This window comes from Cervus canadensis, chromosome 22 (assembly GCF_019320065.1).
Source record: "Cervus canadensis isolate Bull #8, Minnesota chromosome 22, ASM1932006v1, whole genome shotgun sequence".
In the NCBI taxonomy this organism is placed as follows: Eukaryota; Metazoa; Chordata; class Mammalia; order Artiodactyla; family Cervidae; genus Cervus; species Cervus canadensis.
In genome coordinates this window covers 44174942-44189982 of record NC_057407.1, presented here as the reverse complement: position 1 = coordinate 44189982, position 15041 = coordinate 44174942, and the positions used below count along the sequence as shown (strand labels likewise).

At 50.0% G+C, this 15041-nt stretch overlaps 1 protein-coding gene across 1 annotated transcript in view; it reads left to right on the top strand.

Annotated features, from left to right (window-relative positions):
• Positions 1–14186, top strand: part of POMGNT2 (protein O-linked mannose N-acetylglucosaminyltransferase 2 (beta 1,4-)) — a 75870-nt gene extending 61684 nt beyond the window's left edge. The window contains exons 3-6 of the transcript XR_006264467.1: positions 1939–2082; positions 6893–8489; positions 9008–13128; positions 14128–14186. The gene's annotated coding sequence lies outside the window, so the exon portion shown is untranslated. The remainder of the gene's footprint in view (positions 1–1938; positions 2083–6892; positions 8490–9007; positions 13129–14127) is intronic.
• Positions 14187–15041: the final 855 nt, after the last annotated feature.

The window sequence follows — 15041 nt, the reverse complement described above, 5'->3', positions numbered from 1 at the left end:
TCATGAGTCATTAGAGAAATATCAATCATAATAATGTACCAATTCACATCCACTAGGAATGGCTATAACCAAAGCCACATAAAATAGCAAGAGTTGGTGAAGACATGGAGAAATCAAAATGCACATATCTTGCAGGTGAGAATGCAAAGTGGAAGGTTCCCTTTGTACAGCAGTTTGGCAGTTCTTCAGAAAGTTAAATATGCTGTCTCTTATGGCCAGTCATTCCCCTTCTAGGAGAACTGAAAATGATTTCACATGAAAACTTGCACATGAATGTTCATAGTCATATTATTTGTGAGAGCTGAAAAGGGGGAAGAAAACCTGAATATCCATCAACTGATGAATGGACAAACAAAATGTGAAATATCCCTACAATGGAGTATTATTCATCAACAAAAAAACAAAATACTGATTGATACTGCAACAGGGATGTGACTTGAAAAACAGTTTAGTAAATAAAAGAAGCCAGACACAAAAGGCCATCTATTGCGTTGATATGGTCCCATTTGTAAGAAATGTCTAGAACAGGCAAATCCATGGGGCAGCAAGTAGATAAGTGGTTGCCTAGAGTTAGGAGAAGAGGAAGGATGGACATGGGTTTTCTTTTGGGGGTGATGAAAATGTTCTGATGTTAGATTGTAGTGCTGCTTGCTCAATTCTGTGGCTATATATTAAAACCCACAGAATGGTACAGTTAAAGTGGATGAATTTTAGAGTGTGTGAAAGTCAATAAAGCTGTTACAAATTGTTAAAAAAAAACAGTTAAAACTGTTAAAAATTACAGGGAACTAGTTAAAAACATAGTAAAAGTATATAAAGAATAACTCTACAGCTGCTTAAATTAACAGTGTGCTTTATATACTCCAATATAGAAGGTTATCCAAACTATAGTAAGTGAGGGGTAAAGCAGATTATAATTCATTAATAGTTCAGCTCAGTCACTCAGTCATGTCTGACTCTTTGCGACCCCATGGACTGCAGCACGCCAGGCCTCCCTGTCCATCACCAGCTCCCGGAGCTTGCTCAAACTCATGTCCATTGAGGTGGTGATGCCATCCAACCATCTCATCCTCTGTCCTCCCCTTCTCCTCCCACCTTCAATCTTTCCCAGCATCAGGGTCTTTTCTAGTGAGTTAGTTCTTCGCATCAGGTGGCCAAAGTATTGAAGCTTCAGCTTCAGCATCAGTCCTTCCAATGAATATTCAGGACTGATTTCCTTTAAGATAGACTGGTTGGATCTCCTTGCTGTCCAAGGGACTCTTTGAGTCTTCTCCAGCACCACAGTTCAAAAGCATCCATTCTTTGGCACTCTGCTTTCTTTATAATCCAACTCTCACATCCATACATGACTACTGGAAAAACCATAGCCTTGGCTAGACGGATTTTGTTGGCAAAGTAACATCTCTGCTTTTTAATATGTTGTCTAGATTGGTCATAGCTTCTCTTCCAAGGAGCAAGCATGATCTCAATATTATAGAAATAAATGAAGTGTGTGTGTGTGTGTGTGTACAGAAAATAAAATTTGGAAAGATATATTTTGAGAAAGTAATTTTCACTGAGTACTGCATAATAAGCTATTCTTCTTCAAATTTGTATTTAATCTTTGAAAAAGTAATACAATCACATGACATAAAAATCAAAAGCTCTGAAAGACTAGTGAAAAATCTCCTCCAAGTCACCCAGTTCCCCTCCTAGAGAGCAACTCGTGTTGGCTGAGCATCCCTTGGGAGAATTTGACACAAGTGGAGGGTGCTCTCATTGTGTCCAGCACCTTAATTTTCTCGTGTAACTATGAATCTTGTCCATACTGAGATGTAACAAAAGTCCCCAATCTTTTTTTTAATGGCTAAACAGCTCTTCATTCTCTAGATGTATCATTTGAAAGACATTTTTTGTTCATGCACTTCCTCATTCTTTTTTTTTTTTTGCATTTAGCAGATATTTGACTTATAATCAGAAAGACATCAAGCTATTTCTCCAAAAGAAGTACCTGTGGTGAGGATTCAGATCTAAGAAGAGTGAGCCCCCAGAAGGGTGGGCAGGTTGCATGAGGAGCCCCGGAAACCCTGGACGTGAAAGCAGGTCAGTGAGAGAGAGGGGCGTGCCCTGCACCATTGGGCAGGGACCTGGGAGAGATGCTGTAACCCAGAAAGGAGTCCAGGCAGCATTTAAGAATAAAATACCTCATCCTTTTTTCCTTCTTAATCTCTCCAACCCAGACTTCTCAGGTACTGCTTGTGGTAAAGAATCTGCTTGCCCATGCAGGAGACATGAGAAACATGGGTTTGATCCCTGGGTGGGGAAGATCCCCTGGAGGAGGGCAAAGCAACCCACTCCAGTATTCTTGCCTGGGAAATCCCATGGACGGAGGAGCCTGGTGGGCTGTAGTCCGTGGGGCCGCAGAGAGTTGGACATGACTGAGCAATCAAGCAGCAGTCTCCCCACATGTGAGGTGAATTTGAGATTTACTGGGGAGGTGGAGCCCAAATTCATTTCCCAAGGGCTGCTCCCGACTTGATGCTCGCTCACAATCTTTCCTGCTCTCCAGTCCAGCGGGGACTAACGAGGACTTGCCGCCCTGCCAGCAGGGATGGGTGCCCTGGGAGCCTTCTGGGAACCTCACCATTTAGTCCTTCTAGAGCCCCTCAGGGCATTTAACCTACACTCTGCAGAAGTTCTAGAAACTACTTGCTTTTGATTTTCGCTCCCCAGCCCACGCCTACCCCTGACCTTGCTGTGACCTTGAACACGTTGCTGAAGTCTTTCTGCGCCTTCCGCTGCTTTGCTGTCTGGCCAGCAGGAAGTCCAGGGCCACATGCAGCCACCATCACTGGCATCCTGTTAGTGAGGGACGGCAGCATGTGTTGGCTGCACACAGCCCTTTGGGGGGCAGAGGGAAGGGCCAGTTGTCTGGGAGCAGGGGATGGGGCAGGAAGGGCCCCTTTGGCGAGTGAACCCTTCTCCTTGAGGGACTCTCCCTTACCCTAGGTCCTTCTTGCCCTCTCTTTATTTGACCTCTGGAAGGCATTTCCTGCTGGCTCCACCTGCCTCCACCCAGGCTCTTTCCAGCTTGGTGGCCACCAGCCCTTCTGTGCGTGGGGCCAGGAAAGAGGGAGAAAGGAAGAGATTCTTACAGTGACGACCCTCAGTGCAGAGGCCAGCTCCCAGTCAAGTCCATGCCCTGTGCCTTGTTTATTTGCTGCTTACTGAGTCAAAACAAAAACAAAAGCCCAGCAGGCTTCATGGCTGCCCTACAGCTTTCCTGTTATTTCTTCAGATGAACTCTCCCCTGCCCTGCCCCTCCACTCCACCCCACCATTGGCCTCGATTCCAATCTGCCAGACTCCTGCCTCCATGACCTCTCAGGGTGCTGACCCTGGCTGACCTCCGCTCTGGGGCTGCCCTGGTTCTACAGGTGTACACTTCCTTCTTTGCCACTGAACTGGTTTCTTCCTGACACCCCACAACCCCGACCCGGGCCTTTGCACCCCTGGGCCAGTGACTCCAGAGGTTTCTCGCAAGAGCCGCCTCCAGCCCTCCATCTGGACTGGGCGCAAACACTCGGTTCCTGGAATCCTGACCTGGACTGGCGTGTGGCCAAGGTTGGGGCTCAGCCTGCCTCCCTGGAGCAGGTTTGCTGGGGATTTCTGATTAATAAGTTGTCAAATAGAAAAGGAGTCATAGGACCCAACGTCCCAGCTGAGGAAGAAATTACATTTCTGGAAGTTAGCCCAGAATAAGGACCAGATATTTTCTTCCGCAGGAGCTTACACTTGACCATGCTCAGAGGAGGAATTGTCTCATAGAGATTTCAGTCTGGAGCTAGAGGCAAGGACTCAGGACCCATCCTGCCAATGAAAACAACCCGACAGATGCACTGGGATTTTCACTGGAGTGTCTATAAGGGCTTTCTAAACAGCAGTGAATCTTCACAGGGAGGCAGGTAGGAAGGAGGCTTCTCTCTTTGGAGATGGAGGTACCAAGCTGGGAGGTGATTTATCTGAGAGCGTGAAATGCCAGTGACCAACAAGGGAATGTGTTTTCAAGCATCCAATTGAACCCACAATTCTTTGATGCTAACAGACTACTTATTTGAAACAAGGCTGACTAACAGCATTTATCAAGCACCTTTTATTGGCTGGACTCTGGTGAAGATGTTTTTTGCCATTCATCCTCACAGTGTTCTTAAATGCCAGTACCATGATCATGCTCATTTTACAGATGAGGAAACAGGTTCAGAGAAGCTCCCTATCTCACTCAGGTTACACATCTGGCAAGTGAAGGAACTGTGATTATAACTTAGCTCTCTCTCTGCCAAAGGTGGTGCTTTTTTCTCTCTTTTACTCCTCCGTCTAGCAAGTGGTTTTAACTACATATCAACAACCTCAAAAAATGTTCCTACTCTTTGATGCAGCTCGCCCACTTCTGACAACCATTCTCATGAGATAATTCTAAGCGCAAAATAAGTGTCTTAGGGTTCAACATGGCTAAGCACACACTGGTGTGTACCCCACTTCTTCCCTAAATCCCACTGAAATGGCGGAAGAAATTCAGAAATAAAAAGCGTGCTCGGGGCTGTGGGCAGTCAGGAGGAGGGGGATCAATGTCCAGAAGATTAAGGAGTTTCCGGGGAACATAAGACAAGTATAAGAACAGATTGGTGAGGAAATGAAAACAAAGCTGTAATGGTTCAGAGCTAAATGCATAATTGTTTTCAGAGTGACTGCTCCCAGCAGAATTCCAGAGCAGAGGCAATGTGACCAGGTGAAAGCATGCGCTGGGGTGGACTGGAGAGCGGTGAGTGGTTCCTCTCCACCGTCCACTGTCTGCTCCCTGCACACAGTCACCCGAGGCCGGCCCCTGTATCAGCCACTGCTTCCCGGCCAGAGGAATGGGATTCTCACAGGGCTAAGGACCTGCCCACCCCAGCCACCAACAGCATTCAGCCCAGAAGCTCAACTACTATATTAACAGCCATGTAAGAATTGCCAGATTTTTCAGAAAAGCCAGAGCCTGAGATTGCTGCAGAGAGGCGTGGAGGTCCTCCTGGAGAAGGAAGCCGGAGCCATAAGCAATGGCATCTGTTTCTTTTTCTCTAACACATTTTTGCAGAATCCTTTAGCTCCATCTTCCAGCTTGTTAATTTAGTTCTCAGTTGTCTGTTTAGCATGTTTTTTGAGTTTTTAAAACTTTGTCAGTCATTGTTTTAATTCTCAAGAACTCTTACTGGATCTTTTTCATAGAGGTTTTATTATTTTTTTATTGGAATGTAGCCGCTTTACAATATTGTGTTAGTTTCCGATGTACAATGAAGTGGGTCAGCTACACACACGCCTGGTGCTTAGTCCTTCAGTCGTGTCCAACTCTCTGCGACCCCAGGGACTGCAGCCCGCCAGACTTCTCTGTCCATGGGGATTCTCCAGGCAAGTATACTGGAGTGGGTTGCCATGCCCTCCTCCGGGGATCTTCCCGACCCAGGGATCAAACCCAGGTCTCCTGCAGTGCAGGTGGATTCTTTACCGTCTGAGCCACCAGGGAAGCCCGTGTGTATGCATATAACCCCTCTTTTCTGGATTTCCTTCCCACATAGGTCATCACAGAGAATTGAGTTGGGTTCCCCGTGCTATGCAGTAGGTTCTCATTAGTTATCTGTTTTATGCATAGTATCAATAATGTATACATGTCAATCCCAATCTCCCAATTCATCCCACCCCCACCCCTTCCCGCTTTGGTATCCACATATTTGTTCTCTATGGCTGTGTCTCTATTTCTGCTTTGCCCAAAGTTTCATCTAGAGGTTTTATTTTTAAGCGGATGTGATATTTTCTTCTCTCTGGGTTATTCATTTTGATTCCTTAGAGTTTTCATCTGTTTGGGGTATGCTTTTTTTCTTGGAGTCTGTTCTATTTTTGTGCCTCTCTCAGACTCTGGCTTTTCTTTTTTTTTTAATAATGAAATTTTAAAAATAATTTTATTTATTTGTTTATGACTGTGCTGGGTCTTCCTTGCTGCACGGTCTTCTCTCCAGGTGCAGAGAGCGGGGGCTGCCCTTCACTGCTCTGCACGTTGCGGTGGCCTCCCTGTTGTGGGGGGCTCTGGCTTCAGTAGTTGCGGCACATGGGCTCAATAGCTGCCGATCCCAGGCTCTGGAGCGCAGGCTCAGTACTTGCGGCACACGGGCTGAGTTACCCCACAGCCTGTGGGATCTTCCCGGATCAAGGATTGAACCTGTGTCTCCTGCACTGGCAGGAGGATCCCTTACCACCGAGCCACCAGCGAAGCCCCTGACCCTTCTGGTTATTTGAAATCTGCTTGTTTTTTTTAAAAGGTTGTCATAGGTCTTTCTGTATTTGAGGACTAGTCTCCCCGACATGGTCCCCACCAGCCACGTGAACCCCACCGAGTGGGTGCAAAGTGGTCAGTCTGTGTTGAGAAGCACTGTAAGTATCAAACACACGCAGGGTTTAAAATGTCTTGTTGGGGTTCTCTGGTGGCTCATTGGTGCAGGAGATGTATGTTCGATCCCTGGTCCAGGAGAGCCCCACATGCCGTGGAGCAGCTAGGCCGGTGAGCACAACTCCTGAGCCCGCGCTCTGCAACGACAGAGGCCACCGCAGTGAGAAGCCCGTGCCCCACAGCCAGAGAGCAGCCCCCGCTCGCCACAACTAGAGAAAAGTCCGCACGGCAGCACAGACCCAGCACAGCCAAAAATACAGGAATAAATACTTTTTAAAATGTCTTTTTATTTACCTGGATTAAAATAGCTCATTCATAACTTTATATTAAATAAACATTGAACTGATAATATTTTGGATATGTTGGGTTAAATAGAGGATATTGAAATTAATCTCACTTGTTTCTTTTCTCTTTTTTTTTTTTTCCTTAAATGTAGCTACCAGAAAATGTAGCATTTTATCTAGGGCTCATATTCTATTTCTACTGGATGGCACTGAGTCAGTAGAGAGAAAACAGCCCTTTGGTTGGAGAGAACAAGGACCCAGATCTGGAGGAGACTTTGAAGCAAACGGGAGCTCTTTTCTGGATTTCCGTCCCATATAGGAAGGAAAATCTGCTTCATGTGAGAAAGGAGAAGGGAAAGTAACACACTAGGATGAGGACAGGCAAGTATAGCCTGGGGCTGGGTCTCAGGGGACAGAGGGAACGAAGAGAGGATGGGAGGGAGGCCCAGGAACAGGCAGGAGCTGGAGACCAGGGAGGCAGATGGCCGAGGAGGGGCGACCCGAGCCCCTGGGGCAGGGTCGGCAGTAAGTTTTCCAGCAGTGAAGTGAGGCTGATAAATATTAAATGGGTATTCTTTAAAAATTAGAAACAATCTTTATTTTATATTGGAGTATATAGTTGATTAATAACCTTGTGTTAATTTCGGCTGTATAGCAAAGTGATTCAGTTACACATGTACACATATCTTTTCTTTTTTTCACATTCTTGTCCCATCTAGCTTATTACAGAGTGATGAGCAGAGTTCCCTGTGCTATACAGTAGGTCCTTATTGGTTATTAAAGGGATTCTTGATCTGTGCTGTCTGTCATACGCCTCTGCTGTCCCTGCACCCCAAGGACAGACTGTGGGTGGGGGTGTCCCCACTCGGAAAGCAGGGCTGGGTGAGGACATGAAGTGTGCAGGCAATGGCCTGAAAGCCCGAGGTGAGGAGGGAAGGTGAGGGGCAAGGGTGCCGGCCGAGGGGTCAGGCGAGTGCCAGGACCCTGTGACAGGCACCCAGAAATCCTTGGAAGGATCCCCAGGAGCAGGGGTCCCCAACCTCTGGGCTGTGGACTGGCACCTCCTGTCAGATCAGTGGCAGCATTAGATGATTATTAGAAATAAAGTGCACAATAAATGTAATATGCTTGAATCATCCCAAAACCACCCCCTCCCAGGTCCATGGAAAAATTGTCTTCCTTGAAACTGGTCTCCACTGCCAAAAGGGCTGGGGGCCTCTGCCTAGGAGCACTGGACTGCTGGCAGGGAGGTGCAAAGCTGAAGATTCTCATTTGGTTTGAAGGGAAGGGCCACCCCAGCTGGTTGGCCAACACTGGGGACCCCTCGCCATGTGACATGGGGCATTTGTAATACCTTCCAGGGTGCTGGGCAGCTGGCAGCAGAAAAGTTTGTTAGCAGTACTGACTGGGAAGGTGAGGAGGTGGGACCAAGCTATGCTAGAAGCTACCTCAGTGAATAGCGTGGAAAGATCTCTGGTCTCGGGCTTGACGCCTGCAGGCGTAGGGCTCCCCGTGGTCCCCAGCCCTGGCGAATGGCACACTCCCATTGGGCCCCTCACCCCCAGAAGACTACACTTTTGTCATCCTTGTCACTAATGCTTCCTCAGCTCTCCAGATTGATTTTTCCTTTTGTTTCCTCTGGAGCCCCTGACGAACACCAGAATGTACCATACGTTCACATCTGTGCACTTAAGGGAGAAAGCAGAGTGGAGATAGGCATTTGGACTTACAGAAAGGAATCCTGGAAAGGTACGTGAGAAGCTAGTGAGATCAGCGAGTGCAGTGGGAGGAATCAGGGAACCGGGATGGGGCGGAGCAAGATTCCCCATTGCATCTGTTATTTTGATTTTGAACCCATGTGGATTATTACCTGTCAGAGAAAATTAAGCTGGAAAGAATCTTCTCCACCCCAGGTTAGATTATTTGGGGGAATTGTGGACTGAAATAAAAACACACAGCATAAGAGCTATGAGCGTCAGTTGTATTTGGGGACTTAACAAGGACTGTAGCCCAGGACACAGCTTCTCAGGTTGCTCTGAGAAATTCTTCCAAGGGGGTGAGCAGAAAGGACAGCATATATGTGATTTTGGAGAAGGATACTAGCAACCAAATACACATCTCAGTAGAAGGCGACTGCACCTCACGAGAAACAGACATCTTAGTTAATGAACTTGGTGTGTTTCCAAGTATGGGAGGACATGAGAACTTGGGTTCATAAAATTTTCTCCTGAAAACATCTATAACTAACTGAAGGCTTGTTCTGCCAGTTTCCCAGAGCCTAGAGCGCCTTATTCCTGATCTCCACCCTGAACTCCTCTCAGGGTGTGTTGAAGGTCAGTGATGGCAGGGGCGGGTGACTCAACCCCCACACAGCTGGATGGCGGGCCACCTGCTTTGGTTGGCGGAATTGGCTCAATCCCGTCTAGGCCTTTCACCGAGGACGCTCCAGATCTTGAGCGAGAGGAACTACAGCACCGCACCCCCTCTGCCACAGCCAGGTACCACCTGCCTCTCTCCCTCCTCCTGTCCTTCCAGGGCTCTGGCTTCAGCCACCGGTGTCCTTCCACCAGGAGAGATCACAGAACCAAATCACACAAGTGGAAGACGGTGGGGACCAGCCCCCCAAGCCAGCACCGTCCAGAGACAGCTTCCACCTTGCTTGCTCCAGCTTTGACAGGTGCTGTTCAGTCTGTGGTTTTTGCCACTGGAAGTCTCCAAAAGGCCCGGCAAGACCCATTCCTCTGGCTCACTTGCCATGTGAAACACCCCAGGCATGTGGCCAGAGCTTGGAAAATGTCCCCCCACACCCTTCTCTATGTCTGACCCCAGGGCCTCACCCCCAGGTGAGGGTGACAGAGAGCCCAGAACCACACCCAGGGAGGACCTCAACCGCACGTAGAGAGCTTTGACCTTTGCTATTTCCCATCGGCTTTGTGGACTCATCAGAGGGACCAGCTGGGGAACAAAACTGCATTCACCGGAACTTGGCACTGGTTCCCTCATTAATCCGCCAAGTCACAGTTATGGGGCAGGGAGGGGCCGAGTGCTCTGACAGCCTTTCAGCCGCAACAGTGGGTAATGACCCGCCAGTGTTGTGCGTGAGTCACGAGCAGAGTGAGGTCTGGACTCGGGTGCAGCATCTCCTCGCCCTCACCGGGCACCCAGGTCTAGAGGACGCCCTTCCCTCCCTTCACGTGACTCCTGACTTCCTTTGGGGAGGCAGGTATAATGGACACACAGATCGGCCCAGCAGCTACATAAGCGGTGTGACCTCAAGTTCAAAGCCAAAGGTCTTCCTTCTGCCGCAGGACCACAACCCCCCAGATGGTTACCTTTGTCCCCCTTTAGGGGATGGGCACATCTCCTGGCAGCTCTGGCAAAAGTGAGCACCTGGTCTAGACGCTTGGGAAATACTGGGTGAGGGCAGCCTGTGCGTCTCTGAAGCAATGTCCCTGGGCCTTGCTCAGACGTCCCCCTCTCCATTCAGGTAGCAGCCAAGGTTAGTTCATAAGTCAGCTAAGCCCTGGGCAGAGGCTGGCGTGGGTCTGTTTTACTTGGGTGGCAAGGAATCACAGACCGCCTCTGGAGAGGCAGGGCCTGTCCATCTCAGAGGCAGATCCAAGGGCAGGAGGGATCCTCAGCTGAGGCCAGGCTGTGGAGAGAGCTGGGGGGTGGCGGGGGGAGCCCCTCCACAAGGACTGAGGAGACACGGGGCCCCAGACTCATGCTGAGCTTCGGGGGAAAGCCTTGTCCCCTTGTTCCACCAGCTGCCCCATTTACCTTGTGCCAGACTCAGGGCAAAACCGTCTTCACGTGAATTCAGTTTCCACATGGACATCTAACGCTCAGCGAGGTGAACTGCCCAGAAACAGTTGAGCTGGAATTTGAGCCCTTATCTGCCTGGAGCCTAACTGTCCCCACTTTCCAGAACATTCCCTCACATTTAGCCACAGATCTGAGCAGGTTTTGGGGAGAGAGGAGGAATGAAGGGGGCCAGCTCAGAGGCAGAGAGGAAATGGCGAGGTCCAGGCTTAGCGGGAAATCCTGGTCACATCCACAAACGCCATTAGCACAGAAACGGAACCATTTTAATGTCAAGGCCCGATGCACTCCGCCCCCCTCCTGATGGCCAGGGTAGAATACATTTTCAGCTGGCCTTTAAATTACATGTTCTTTCAGCAGCTGGAGCCTGCTGAAAGACCTGGGAAGCCTGGGAAGACCCAGAGGTCTTCCTAAATTAAGCCTTTGAAATAAAAATAATGATAATTTCAGGTAACAAAGCCAATATGCTTCTAGAAGTATATTGTAACTAGAAGTCTCTTGACCTCTGAGGCCCATACTGTTCTTGCTCGCCTGGCCCCTGCTTTTAGTGGACTTGCTGGAAGGAGCTCCAGAGAAGAGGGGACGTCCTGATAAAGTTTGGGCCGGCAAATGCAGAGGAGGGAGGCAGCCTGAGCAGAAGCTGATGGCCACACATCTGGCAGTGCCTGCCAAGTCCCTGGACAGTCAGCTTCATCAGGCTCTTCTGCGTTCCCTGTGGGCTTCCTCTGCCAGGGGCTCACGGAGCATTCTGGAGCTGTGTCCACTTGGTGGTGTAGGACTCGCCTCCCCGCTCCAAAGTTCCCTAGGGAAACTTCCCATGCAAAACAAGCTGAAAATGCCTGCCAATCACTGGGACAGTCTCTTCCAGCTCTTTCTTGCTGGGTGACCTTGAGCAGGTTACTTAACTTCCCTCCTGTTTTCTTATCTGGGAGAGGAATAGGACACCAGCATAACCTACCCCCTAGGGTCGTGCTGGGAGTATAGTGTTGTCAGCAGAGTTTACAGATAAGGACTTAAACAGGACAAACACCTTTGCCCAAGGTCATGGAGTGTAGTGGCCAGGGCTTGAAGACACCTGGGCCTGCTCCAGGCACGGTTAGGAGTCAGGCCACACCTCCTCCCAGAAGCCCTTCAGGCCTGAATTTCTATCCCTGACCTCTGCTTAGGTTGTTTGGGATTGAAACCGGGGCCACACTTAGTCATGCTCCCAACTCCCATGTGGGTGGGTGGACCTTTACTGTTGTTCATCAGCAGTTGGTGGGCCCAGTAGGGAGTTTGGCCGGAGAAGTTATACCGAGGAAACTGAAATGTGAGAACAAGATTAGAAACGGGGTTGGAATGCTTGGGCCCGGGCAGGGAGGGACACATGCCCCCAGGAACGCCTGTGTTCTCCCTGGCCTTTGAGTCGCCTCCTGGGGGGACAGGCCCCAGGCATGGCGACGGGGGAGGCAGGCACGCGGGGCCCACACGTGGGTGACTGAGCCCGGCCGGTCCTCAGGGATGTGAGCTCGTTTAATCTCCACAGCAACCCTAGGAGATGCTGATCAGTGTGCGTTTTACAGACCGGGAAGCTGAAGTCCATTAAATAAGGTTCTCAGAACCAAGGAAGATTTAGCCCCGGTCTGCCGGGCCCAGAGGCTCTGGGTGACAGCTGTCCTCGGGTAGCAGTGATCTGCACTTGCCCAGCCTGGGTTCCTTCCCATGGCGAAAGTCTCATAACGCTTTGACCCAGAGGCTCAGGGAAACTGAGGCAGAGCTGGGCTTCCAGGAGGCAAGGGATTGAAGAGGAAGGAAAGAGGGAGACAGAAAAGGAAGAGGAACAGAAAGAAGTGATCGAAACAGGGAATTCAAAGCTCTCTCTCTACAGCCCACTGAGGCAACGCATGAGAGGCAGCTGGAAGCAACAGCAAACAATGTTGCAACTTGCTACCTGCTCGCAAAACAAGAAGACAGACCTGTTCACCAGCCACAGGAACGGCTGCTTTCCTTTATCCTTTCTCTGGGGGCTCAGAGATGGATAAGCTCAGGAGAGAAACATGAGCAGTTGGTAGGAGATGGTGGGAGACTTGGGCTGGGGGAGAGCAGGCAGCCCAGAGCAGAGCTGGGTCAGATTCATTCAGACCCAGGGGGACCTGCAGACTCTGGCTGATGGGATAAGGCTACGACACACACAGACAGGATGCGGGGTTGGGGTCATCCTACCCAGGCCTCCATCCTGGGTCCTCCTCTCTGCAACCCAAAGCTGGGACCCTCGCACCCCACCCCCTCAGGGTCCCCGCACTCCCTGCTGGCTCGCATTCTAGCTCTGACCTTGATTAGACCAACGAAAGACACTGGGATTGCCTTGACCAGCTCCCGCATCCCTTTCAGGTAGAGTAGGAAGGTAGGTAGGAATTTTGTTGCAGTCCTCAGCAGGTTTACTACTTGTTTCTGTGTGACTTTATATCTGCCCAAAGGGTTTAGAAGCCTCACAGGGCTCCCTGGAGGACTGGTCAGGCCCTGGCAGGACCTCACTGCCACCTCATTGTCCCAGATGGAGACCAGGAAGAGCCGGCCTGAGAGCGAGGTCAGTGGGGGCCGTGTGGGTTGAGGGGTTGCTGCTCACGTCCATGGGCTGAACTTGGGGGCAGATCCGCTTTTTGCTGGGCAGAAGTCAGGCTTCTCAAGATGTTCCGTGGCTGGGAACTCCTGGGTCAGATCTAGGTGGAGCCTCTGGGTGGTGGGGGTGGGGGGTGGCTGGTCGATGCTGATGGGCAGAGAAACCCCCATCGCCAGGGAGTTCCTCCTAACTCAGCCCAGAACAGAAGGAAGCAGCTCCAGCCACCAGAGGAGTGAGATAAGGGTGAGCAGTACAACGGGGTGGGGAGAATGTTCTGGCTCTAATGCCCCTGGGAAGCCAGGAGGGGGTGTTTAAGGAAACCGCAAATAGATCCCCCCATGCCTCTGTGGACCCCTCCCACCTGCTCCGGCCAGGACCAGGGATAGAACAGGGGAGGGAGGGAGGCGGGACCTGCAGCCCAGATGCTCTGGGAAGGGACCCTGGGGCCGAAGTGTGGCAAGTCCTCCCTGTGAAATAAGGAGGGTTGAAGACCCAGATGCAGGGTCAATCACTGTCAAAGGTCATGATTCTACAACAGGCCAATATGGAGAGCCTCAGCCCCTGGCAGCTTGGGGGCCCTGCCCATCCTTCTGCTCCCAGTGGGCCAGTCACTCTCCTGGGTGCCTGGGTCATATCCCAGAGGGAGTCCACGTGATTGGCTCGGCTCAGATGACCTTTCCACTTCATGGGTCAGCCACCAGCAATGGGCGAGGCTCCCCTGGGACACCCTTCACCCAGCCATCCCAGGGATGGTTGGCAGGCATCCCAGCTGACGAGGCTGGCCACACCCTAGGAGCTTGCCAAGGCTCAGGCTGGGTCCTGACCACCATCATCTAAGCAAATTGGGGACCAATGTGGGGCTCAGCGACCCCACCATGTCCCCTGGTGGTCCCCCATCCAAGAATCTTTGACCATGTTGGGAGGACTTTGTTGGTTCTGATTATTTTTCCTGTTTGTCCTCAGTAGAGGTGTATGCAGGTCAGGAAGCAACAGTTACAACTGGACATGGAACAACAGACTGGTTCCAAATAGGAAAAGGAGTACGTCAAGGCTGTATATTGTCACCCTGCTTATTTAACTTATATGCAGAGTACATCATGAGAAACTCTGGGCTGGATGAAGCACAAGCTGGAGTCAAGATTGCTGGGAGAAATATCAATAACCTCAGATATGCAAATGACACCACCCTTATGGCAGAAAGCGAAGAACTAAAGACTCTATTGATGAAAGTGAAAGAGGAGAGTGAAAACGTTGGTTTAAAGCTCGACATTCAGAAAACAAAGATCATGGCATCTGGTCCCATCATTTCATGGCAAATAGATGGGGAAACAGTGGCTGACTTTATTTTTCTGGGCTCCAAAATCACTGCAGATGGTGATTGCAGCCATGAAATAAAAGGATGCTTACTCCTTGGAAGAAAAGTTATGACCAGCCTAGACAGCATATTAAAAGCAGAGACATTACTTTGCCAACAAAGGTTCATCTAGTCAAGGCTATGGTTTTTCCAGTAGTCATGTATGGATGTGAGAGTTGGACTATAAAGAAAGCTGAGTGACAAAGAATTGATGCTTTTGAACTGTGGTGTTGGAAAAGACTCTTGAGAATCCCTTGGACTGAAAGGAGATCCAGCCAGTCCATCCTAAAGGAAATCATCCCTGAATATTCATTGGAAGGACTGATGTTGAAGCTGAAACTCCAATACTTTGGCTACCTGATGGGAAGAGCTGACTCATTTGAAAAGACCCTGATGCTGGGAAAGATTGAAGACAAGAGGAGAAGGGGATGACAGAGGATGAGATGGTTGGATGGACATGAGTTTGAGTAAACTCCTGGAGTTGGTGATGGACAGGGAGGCCTGGCGTGCTGTAGTCCATAGGGTC